Raw genomic sequence first — 9,685 nt, 5'->3', positions numbered from 1 at the left:
TTTTAAGTTCTGGAGACTATTTTTGCTGAAACTCTTTCTAATGAAAGACTTCTTGATGTTACAAAGTATTTGCAACTTGTTATTTACTTAACAGAAATGAGAATTTTGTTAACCAACAACAGGATTGTTTTTTGTTTTTCCTTTTTATAGGCTAAATCATAGTTTTAAGAGATTGGCTACTATTCTCCATTTGTTGAAAATGATGTATTGTATACCTGCACTTGCATCTTGGGAGAGAAGAGGAGTCATGAAAATGTGAAAGCTTAGAGGCTGCAATAATTAACGTGGTAAGCAACCTCGTTAGAAATTCAGTTAACTAATGTTGCACAAAATCCTTATAATCCATTACAGAAATTAAAAAGTTAAATTCAGTCAGTAAACTGTCTATCAAATAAATGGACCAGTTAAAGAATATTTTAGAACCTGTTTTGATTGCATGAAAAATCGAAATTATGGTTTTCCTTCTTCAAATAATTTTTATTTTTCCTCAAAAGCAAAATGAGCTTATCTTTCAATATGGGCCATCACCAAAAGGGTTAACATTTCCAAATCCTTCAGTAAGATTAGATTATATAAAAACAAAATGCTACAGTCCATTAAAAAATCAGGCATTCCATTTTATGGTACATATTTAAATCTACTCAAGTCCATGCTTTGAAAAGAGCCATGTAATTTAATTGGCATTAAATAATGTTAATTTAATAGAAGGAGGAAGAAAGTTCTTCCCAGGTAGATATTAAAATAAGCCAAAAAAAGGCCAGGCACCGTGGCTCACACCTATAATCCCAGCACTGTGGGAGGCTGAGGTGGGTGGATCACTTGTCAGGAGTTTGAGACCACCTTGGCCAACATGGGGAAACCCCGTCTATGCTAAAAATACACACAAAAAATTAGCTAGTTGTGGTGGCTCACACCTGTAATCCCAGCACTTTGGGAGGCTGAGGTGGGAGAATCACTTGAACCTGGGAAGCAGAGGTTGCAGTGAGCTGAGATTGCACCACTGCACTCTAGCCTGTGCTACACAGTGAGACTCCGCTTCAAAAAAATAAAATAAAATAAAAAATAAAGTAAACCAAAAAATAAAACTGAAGTTATAATAGATAGATCCAGCCAGCCATGGTGGCTCACTGCCTATAATCCTAGTACTTTGGGAGGCTAAAGCAGGAGGATTGCTTAAAGCCAGGAGTTCATGACCAGCCTGGGCAATAAAGTGAGATCCCATCTCTACAAAAATTGAAAAATTAGCCAGGCATGGTGGCATGTGCCTATAGTCTCAGCTACTGGGGAAGCTGAGGTATGAGGATCACTTGAACCCAGGAATTTGGACACTGCAGTGAGCTATGATCACACCACTGCACTCCAGCCTGGGAGCAACAGAGCAAGACCCTGTCTCTAAAATAATAATAATAATAATAATAATAATAATACACAGATTCATAGTAACTTACATCCCAAAAATTTAATCTGAAGATTTAACACTGTCTGAAAATTATAATAAATGTAAAATGTCTTTATTGTATTAATGCTGATATAGGTCACCAAACAAAAGGGGTAGAAATTTAAGAAGTTAATTTATTTAGAATACAAGATATGTTTGGGAGCATTAAGGAAATGTAGCATATTCTAATATGGATATCTGAAGGGTTTTCTAAAGGCTTCCAACACAGACACAAAGGCAACATCTACTAGTCTAATATAGATGATATATAATTCATATATTTCCTTGAATCAATAGTGACTCAATCATTCACCTACTGGACAAACTTTTACTGAGCACATGCTGTATGTCAGGCATCATGTTAATCAAGGAAGTCTATTTGGTATCAATTCAGAGTTGTGAAGCAGACAGGGAACAAACAATTATAACACTATGGATCAAGAACCTTGAAAGAGGGGAGCACAGGTTAGCACAAAAACATGCGAAGACATCAGTGCAGCTCAGCAAAAATAAAGGAAGACTCCTAGAGGAGATGATACAGGAAAAAAAGTCTTGTAATATGATTTAGCTGGTTGAAGAAGGGAAGGTCAGGGCATTTCAGAGAAAGGAAATAGAATATAAGGATAATTAAATAAGGTATGGCATATTAAACAGTGCAGGGCAGTGCTCAATAGGCCAGAACACAGAATATAGGAGTTGCAATATCATTTGCAGAGGCTGGAGGGGCAGGTGGGGGGCCCTTGTTTGCCTTAAAATGCCTCAATTTTCCAGAGACACCACAGAGCCCCTGAGGAATTTATCCGTATTTCTTAACATATTTCCTCTGGCTTTAGTGTAGAGGATGGATGGGAGGGAGGCTTAACTGGATGTAGGGAGATCAGCTGGGTGAAGTGATAAAGACCCGGACTGAAGTAGGAGTAGTAGTAGGTCTGGAGTACACATTTGATAGACAAATCTTTTAGATGTATAATTAACAAAAGTTTATCATCAGTTGAGTATTGAGGTAAGAAAGAAGAATGGATAGATTCTTAGTTTCTTGCTTGGGTAATCCAGGGCCTCAAATAATATGGTCAAGACTTTGAAACATGGAGGAAAGGATGGCAGTCAGTAGTAACCCAGCAAAATAGGTGCTTCTTTCTCCTGACATCTATGTATTGGTTGAAGGATGATAACTGGACTAGGCTAGGTTAAGTGTTTATCACCTTGTCATATAGAAATGGCCATAAGTATCATTGCTCCCACCAGGACTACATAAAGTGATGCAGAATTCCTCAAAGGAAAGTGGGTAGAGGGGAGGGAGATGAAAAAGAGTGTAGAGCAAATAAAAATAGCAGCTACTGTGATCTGTTATAGAAGCTGAGAGTAAAGGTCAAGGGAGACATTTGATGGCAAATTTTGTATATGGATATGGAACTTGAGAGAGTTCTGGGCTGAAGATTGATTTGGCAGATAAGGCATGGATATGATTATGTAGGGAAAAGAAAAGGTAGAGAAGAGAGTCAGAGGCAGAATTCTGAAGAACACCAACATTTTACAAGTAGAAGTGAAAACAAGTCCCCAAAGGTCTAAAATGGAATGGTTACAGAGAGGGAAGGAAAACCAGCAAAAGTGTCATAGACATGAAGGGTGGAAGACAATTTCAAGAAAGTAGGATTAATCAATAGTGATTAATTGCCCCAAAGAGAGATAGTTCAGGCATGGTGGCTCATGCCTGTAATCCCGGCACTTTGGGAGGCCAATGTAGGTGGATCACCCAAGGTCAGGAGTTCAAGACCAGCCTGACCAATATGGTGAAGCCCTGTCTCTACTACATACAAAAAAAAAAAAAAAAAAAAAGCCAGGTGTGGTGGCGCATGCCTGTAATCCTAACTACTTGGGAGGCTGAAGCAGAAGAATCGCTTGTACCTAGGAGGTGGAGATTGCAGTGAGCTGAGATCGTGTGACTGTGCCACTGACATTGCACTCCAGCCTGGGTGACAGAGTGAAACTTCATCTAAAAAAAAAAAAAAAAAAAGAGAGAGAGAGATTAAGGCATTTGGCAGGTTTTAAAGGTGGGCCGAGTATAAACCAGTTCAGGGGAGGTTCTAATGAGGGACGTGAAATCTGATTGCAGAAGTTGACGATGAATAGAAAGTAAGAAACTAGAGGTACAAATATAGACCACTCTTTCAAGAAGCTTGGCTCTAAAGAGAAGGAAAAAAGAGTTGATAGTTGGAGTTAGAAAAGCAGCTAAACATGCTTATATGATGAAGGGATAGAACTGGCTGAGTAGGAAATGTTGGACAGAGATACAGGAGACTATTGAAAAAAAGGTGCACCACTGCTCCTGGAAAAATCTTTTTTTTTAAAAAAACAAGGTGTTTAAAAATACCCAAATGTGCTTGGAGGCAAGCAAATGAAAAAGGAAAACATTTTTCAAGGACAGGTCAGATAGGACTAATTCATTCTGGGACAGGAATACACACTACCATAACCAAGAACACACAAGGGAAACTTGGCAGCTAGATACAACCTCGGACCAACATACACTGTATTGTCTAGAATCAGCTCTTACTCATCACGAAGACATACGTAGTCATTATGGACAGAGGAAAACACAACCTGAGAAACATGGAAAATACCCAAAACAGATAAAAGGCACAATTTGTAGAGGCCTGGTAAGCTAAGCATTATTTTCAACTGCACAAACACCACAAACACAGTTCTTCCCAAGGCTGGAGAAATGACAAAAGTTTTTCAATTCTATTCCTTTGCTTTCGGGAAATCTCATGTATAAATAACTTGATGATTTATTTCATTGGTTCACTCATTTGTTCAACAAATCCTGACTGAGGAGTTATCATGTGCTAAGCACAAGCCCAGTCAGAGCACAGATTCTTAAGTGAAATAAGGGATGGGAGTTAATCTTTGAAAAAGCACATTCAATTTACCTTTGATCTTTGTAATAGAAAATACAAAGTATAACCTGTCAGAAATCTTCTTGCCTGGTGGATTATATAGAGGATACAATGAAAAAACATTGCAGATCACATTAGTTTTAAAAGCAGGACAGACATTGGCCCAAGGACTCAAGCATTTCTCTTTAGAAGGGATTCAATATGAAGATAAAATATGTAGATTCCTCCTCCTCCTTGAAGTTCAATTTCTAATTTCAGGATATGGAATAGGAAAAACATGGAAGAAACATCCAATTAATTTGTGGAGATATAGACCTGTATTTTTTTTTTCTAACCTACTGACCATCTGTTCTTTAAGGTTCTTACCAGGATCATTCCATTCTCTAAATCATCTTCATTTCTTCTACTGTTGCCTACATCTTTAGGGTTAGGAAACTCAAACAGCTACCTGAGGTAGAAACTTCCAGATTTGCTTTATAGACAGTAGCTAAGTTTCCTGCAAAAAGGAGAGGAAAGTTCAGTGTTCTTGTTTTAAGCTGTGTTAGCTGATGGCTACAAGTGGTATAGTGTGAGATAGAAGACTGCATACAGTCTGTTCCAGGCTCAAAAATATGTGTGGATAAACACAAATTCTCCTGAAGATCCAAAACAAAGATGAGGGGAGAAGACTACAGGAAGAGAATGAGTATTTAGGTTTCATCTTATACCAACTGCCTGTGTGCGTTTTGGCATCCATTTATTTATTTATTTTTGTCCTGAGAAGGCCTATTCAAATGACTAAGTTAACAATATCACACACAACATGTTAGCATACAATGTACCCTGTAGGTGTAAAAATTCAGCTTTGTTTTGCCCTTGTTCTTGAACAAAAGCTTCTTCTTTGCTAGTCTCCCAAATGTTCCCAGCCATTATGTAGAAATACACTCATTTTAAAACAAAATAAATTATGTACCTTTTGAAAAAATTAAAAGAAAACCCATACACATAAACACACATATGCACAATGACATTGACATTACCCTGTTCCTTCTCCCATGTGCCTCAGAGTTATAGCCAACACCTGTGGCCACACAAGGGGTAGATTTGGCAGTTGCAGAACCCAGATGTCAGACACTGGATTGTACATCCCTGGCAGCAGTCCTAAATTGGAACCTGTCTCCTTAACTGACCTCTGAAATGCTCTATTGTCTGACTCCCTTTCTGGCCTGGGCAGTGACTAGCAAGCTCTCTGCTGGGGCTGGTTCAGAGTCAGCCAACTGATGGTTTGTTCTGGATGCAATTACCCTTTGCTTTGCCTTTGATTGTAAGGAATTTATTTATTTATTTATTTTTGTAAGGGTGAAAATTGGGGTTGGGTAAATTCTTGACAAGGAATTATATTCAAGTGTCTTGTAAAGACTACATAAGTTGTTTTTTTGTTTTGATTGTGTCCTTCCCAAATGAAACTGAATGAGATCCACTCATCCAATTTACGTTTTAGCACGCAGTGAGCTTTCGCTAATGAGAAGTAAAACTATGAGATTCTTGGGCACTTTTCCCCTCCAAAAGAAGCTTGGTTTCCTTTTATTGCTGCTGTTGCTGCTGCTGCTTCTCCTTCTTCCTTCCTCCTCCTCTTCCTCCTCCTCTTCTTCCTCTTCTTCTTCCTTTTATTGCTTCCTTCTCCTTTTCTTCTTTTTTTTTTTTTTTTGACAGGGTCTCATTCTGTCGACCAGGCTGGAGTAGCACAATCATGGCTCACTGCATCACTGCAGCCTCGACTTCCCTAGACTCAGATGATCTCTAACCTCAGCCTCCAGAGTAGCTGGGATTGCAGGTGCACACCACCAAGCCCAGCTAATTTTTTTGTAGAGATGGGATTTCACCATGTTACCCAGGCTGACTTCTACTGCTTCTTAAAACTACCTCTTAATGTTGAAAATGAAATCCATCTTTCTTTAGAAAATTAAGAAGGAACAATTTTATTTTTGCTATTACTAAAAAAAAAAGTCTCACCTTTTACAGAGAAGAGCTCTTTGTGTCATGAGTTTTCTTGATTCTTTAAAGAGGAAATAATGACATTACCATCTCATTTCCATACCACTTGCTGAAGAATGACATTATTTATAAGATGCAACCATCTTAGGAATAAGGTAGGAAAAGGCCAGTTATCTACGGGGGCTCTGCTTACAATGCAACACTGTTAGCCCTACAAGGAAGGTCTGTGGTATATATGGTTATTCATGATAAGCTAAGGAGATACATACCTGACATTAACAGGAAGATAAATTTTGAGGAAACCATAGAATATACTATCATATCCAACATAAAATGGTATTCATCTGCACCATGTAAAATGTTCCAAATTTTATCGACTTTCATAAAAATGTAAATATGTTTCTTGGATAGCACTGATTAAGACTTGGAAAAAAGATTGAAGATTCCTGAGTTCATACTAATATAAATAAATAACTGATAAATAAATTGAGGAAAAGAGACAACTCTCTCATGCAGAAGAATTCCAAATAATTTATGTGATACTTGCCTTTCAAGGAGGTGGAGTTTAATTCCCCACTCCTTGAGTGTGGGTCATGCTTTGTGATTTAATTCCAGAGTAGAGTATAGAAAGGTTGGGAGGAATAACTTTTGCAGTGGAGAAACCTGAGAAGCACTACTTTGGCCAGGTATTCAAAGTCAGCGTCATCAGTAATAAGTCATGTTTATAGCATATACTACTCTCAATATGATATAATCTCACTGAAGGGCATATCACCTTTTTAATATTTCTCCAAAAACTCATATCCCTAGTCTAACCATGTGAAAACACCAGATACACCCCACTTGAGAAATATTCTACAAAATACTTGATCAGTACTCCTCAAAACTGTCAAGGTCATCAAAAATAAAAAGTCTGAGAAACTGTTGAAGCCAAGGGGCGCTAAGGAGATATGACAACTAAATAAATGTAATGTACTATCCTAGATAGGCTGCTGGAGGAGAAAAAGGACATTAGAGGAAAACTATGAAATCTGAACAGGGTGTGCAGTGTAGTTAATTGCAGTGTACCAGTGTTGATTCCTTGGTTGTGATAAATGTCCTGTAGTTATGTGAGATGTCAACAACAGGGAAAACTAAGTGAGGGGTATATGGGAACTCTCTGTGGTATCTTCATAATTTTTCTGTAAATCTAAAACTATTCCAAAATAAAAAGTTTATTTAAAGTTTTAAAAGACTGACATATTGTCATATTGACTGAAACAGAGTTCCTTGCGTCAATCAATACATCTTTCTCTTTCTTACACACACCTATCTGCCAAACCATATGGCATAAAGAGTCCTTTTCCTGAAACATAAGAATACTTAATCCTTCAAGCCAATGTAGTATGAATGGAATTGGACTTATTCTGAAAGTTTTAGATTTCCCAATAATACCTAGGTCATGCCCTCAGTAATATGGGACAAATGCTCAAAAGATAATGTCCATAAACCTGTATTTCCCAAAAACTTTAAAAGACAAAACATCCTTCAACTACATTTCCAATAAACTTATATTTTGTGTGAGTTATTGACATAATTAATAAGATAATGCATTAATCTCTGAAAGAAACATATTCTTTGCTAGATTACTGAGGGCAGTGTTCATTTGTTGATCAATTGTTACCATGGGAGGTACAGAGGTAGTCTGATGTACTATGGTTTCAGAACCTGGGTGAGATTCTTTCCTTGCTTCTCCTCACCTGTCATTTAGAATTATGAGAAATGAAATCTCTGGGAATTTTAGAAGAATTTTTTCATACTGTTTTCAATTTACCATTTTTCTTTAAGAAAAGAAAAAAACAAGTGTTGATGTCCATGAATGTTTACCTTAAAAAACTATTATAGATTTGTTCTGCAATTGTTAATAAAAATTGTGCCTTTGCTAACGTTTTAATGGTACAATTTTGAAAGTTCAGTTGATCAAAATTTAATTAGCCAGGGTAATACATGGTCAGAATAGCCTCTCTCATTCTGTTTTTAGGAAAGAATGCAAATGTCTTTAAAGAAAGCTTGGGAAAAAAAATACATGCAAGTCTTGAACGTATTTTAGGGCTAAAAATAAGATTCAAGGCTGGGCACAGTGGCTTATGCCTGTAATCCCAGCACTTTGGGAGGCCTAGGCGGGTGGATCATCTGAGGTCAGGAGTTCGAGACCAGTCTGGTCAACATGGTGAAGCCCCACATCTACTAAAAAAAAAAAAAAATTAGGCATGGTGGCAGCCAACTATAATTGCAGCTACTTGGGAGGCTGAGGCAGGAGAATTGCTTGAACCCAGGAGGAGGAGGCTTCAGTGAGCCTATATCATGCCATTGCATTCCAGCCTGGGTGACAAGAGTAAAACTCCATCACAAATAAACAAATAAATAAGATTCAGTAAAATCACCTGCACATTGTATGCCTATAGTACTTTGCAATAATAACATATATTAGGAAAAAGACTTTAATAATGAGAAAAAGAACAAAATGTTCACTATGGAATTCTTAGCTAAGGCAGAACAGTCAACTAACATTTTAGGAATATTTCTCATAGTAAGGTATTTAATATGGAACAAAATACTGGGAAGGAGGGGGATCTGCAGTTAATGTAGGTAGCTGTTTTTTTTATGTTACTCTTCAAGAAGTTCAATTAATATATATTTTGCATTTCATTATAGTATTGTGTGTGTATGGTCAATAACGAGAATTATAACAATCCGTTTCCCAGAATACTGATGATGCGCTAGGCTTTAGGCTGCCAGGCATTTGACATACACCAACTATAACTTAGCATAACGCTGCAAGTTATGAACACTTAGTGTTTAACAACTGAGAGAACTGAGGGCACCAGAAGTTAGGGGACTGATTGAAAGGTCCGCAGCTTATGAGGGAGGGAGCCATTACCAACTCTGCCTGACTGCCTCAATTGCCTGAACTTTTTCCCACCATATCACAAGGCTTTGTTATCATATATTATAATTACTAACACTATTAAGGTAGGCATTTATTTATCACTAAGTGATTTAAGTCATTTAGTCTTTCTAGGCTTCAATTTTCTCTTAGGTAAAATGAGGTTAGCTTTATTGATTTCTAATGTTTCATAGAAACATTAATTTATATACCAAATAAAAAATTAAATGGTCATTTTCACAATATTTTTGTTTAAAAAAGAAGATCATTAACATTGGCCCTTACTAAATGTTGTGATGATGGGATCAATCTAGAAATGCTCATGTCATCTCTCTCAAATCCCTCCAGTCCTATTAAGCCAGGACTACTGATCTTACCATTTTCAAAGTTATTCCTTAAAACTTACATGCAAGAGGAAATTGCATATTTTTCCTAGCACTATACAAACTA

The sequence above is a fragment of the Rhinopithecus roxellana genome, chromosome 6 (assembly GCF_007565055.1).
Source record: "Rhinopithecus roxellana isolate Shanxi Qingling chromosome 6, ASM756505v1, whole genome shotgun sequence".
Taxonomy (NCBI): domain Eukaryota; kingdom Metazoa; phylum Chordata; class Mammalia; order Primates; family Cercopithecidae; genus Rhinopithecus; species Rhinopithecus roxellana.
The sequence above is the reverse complement of the archived record's forward strand: the minus strand, read 5'-3'. Positions refer to the sequence as shown.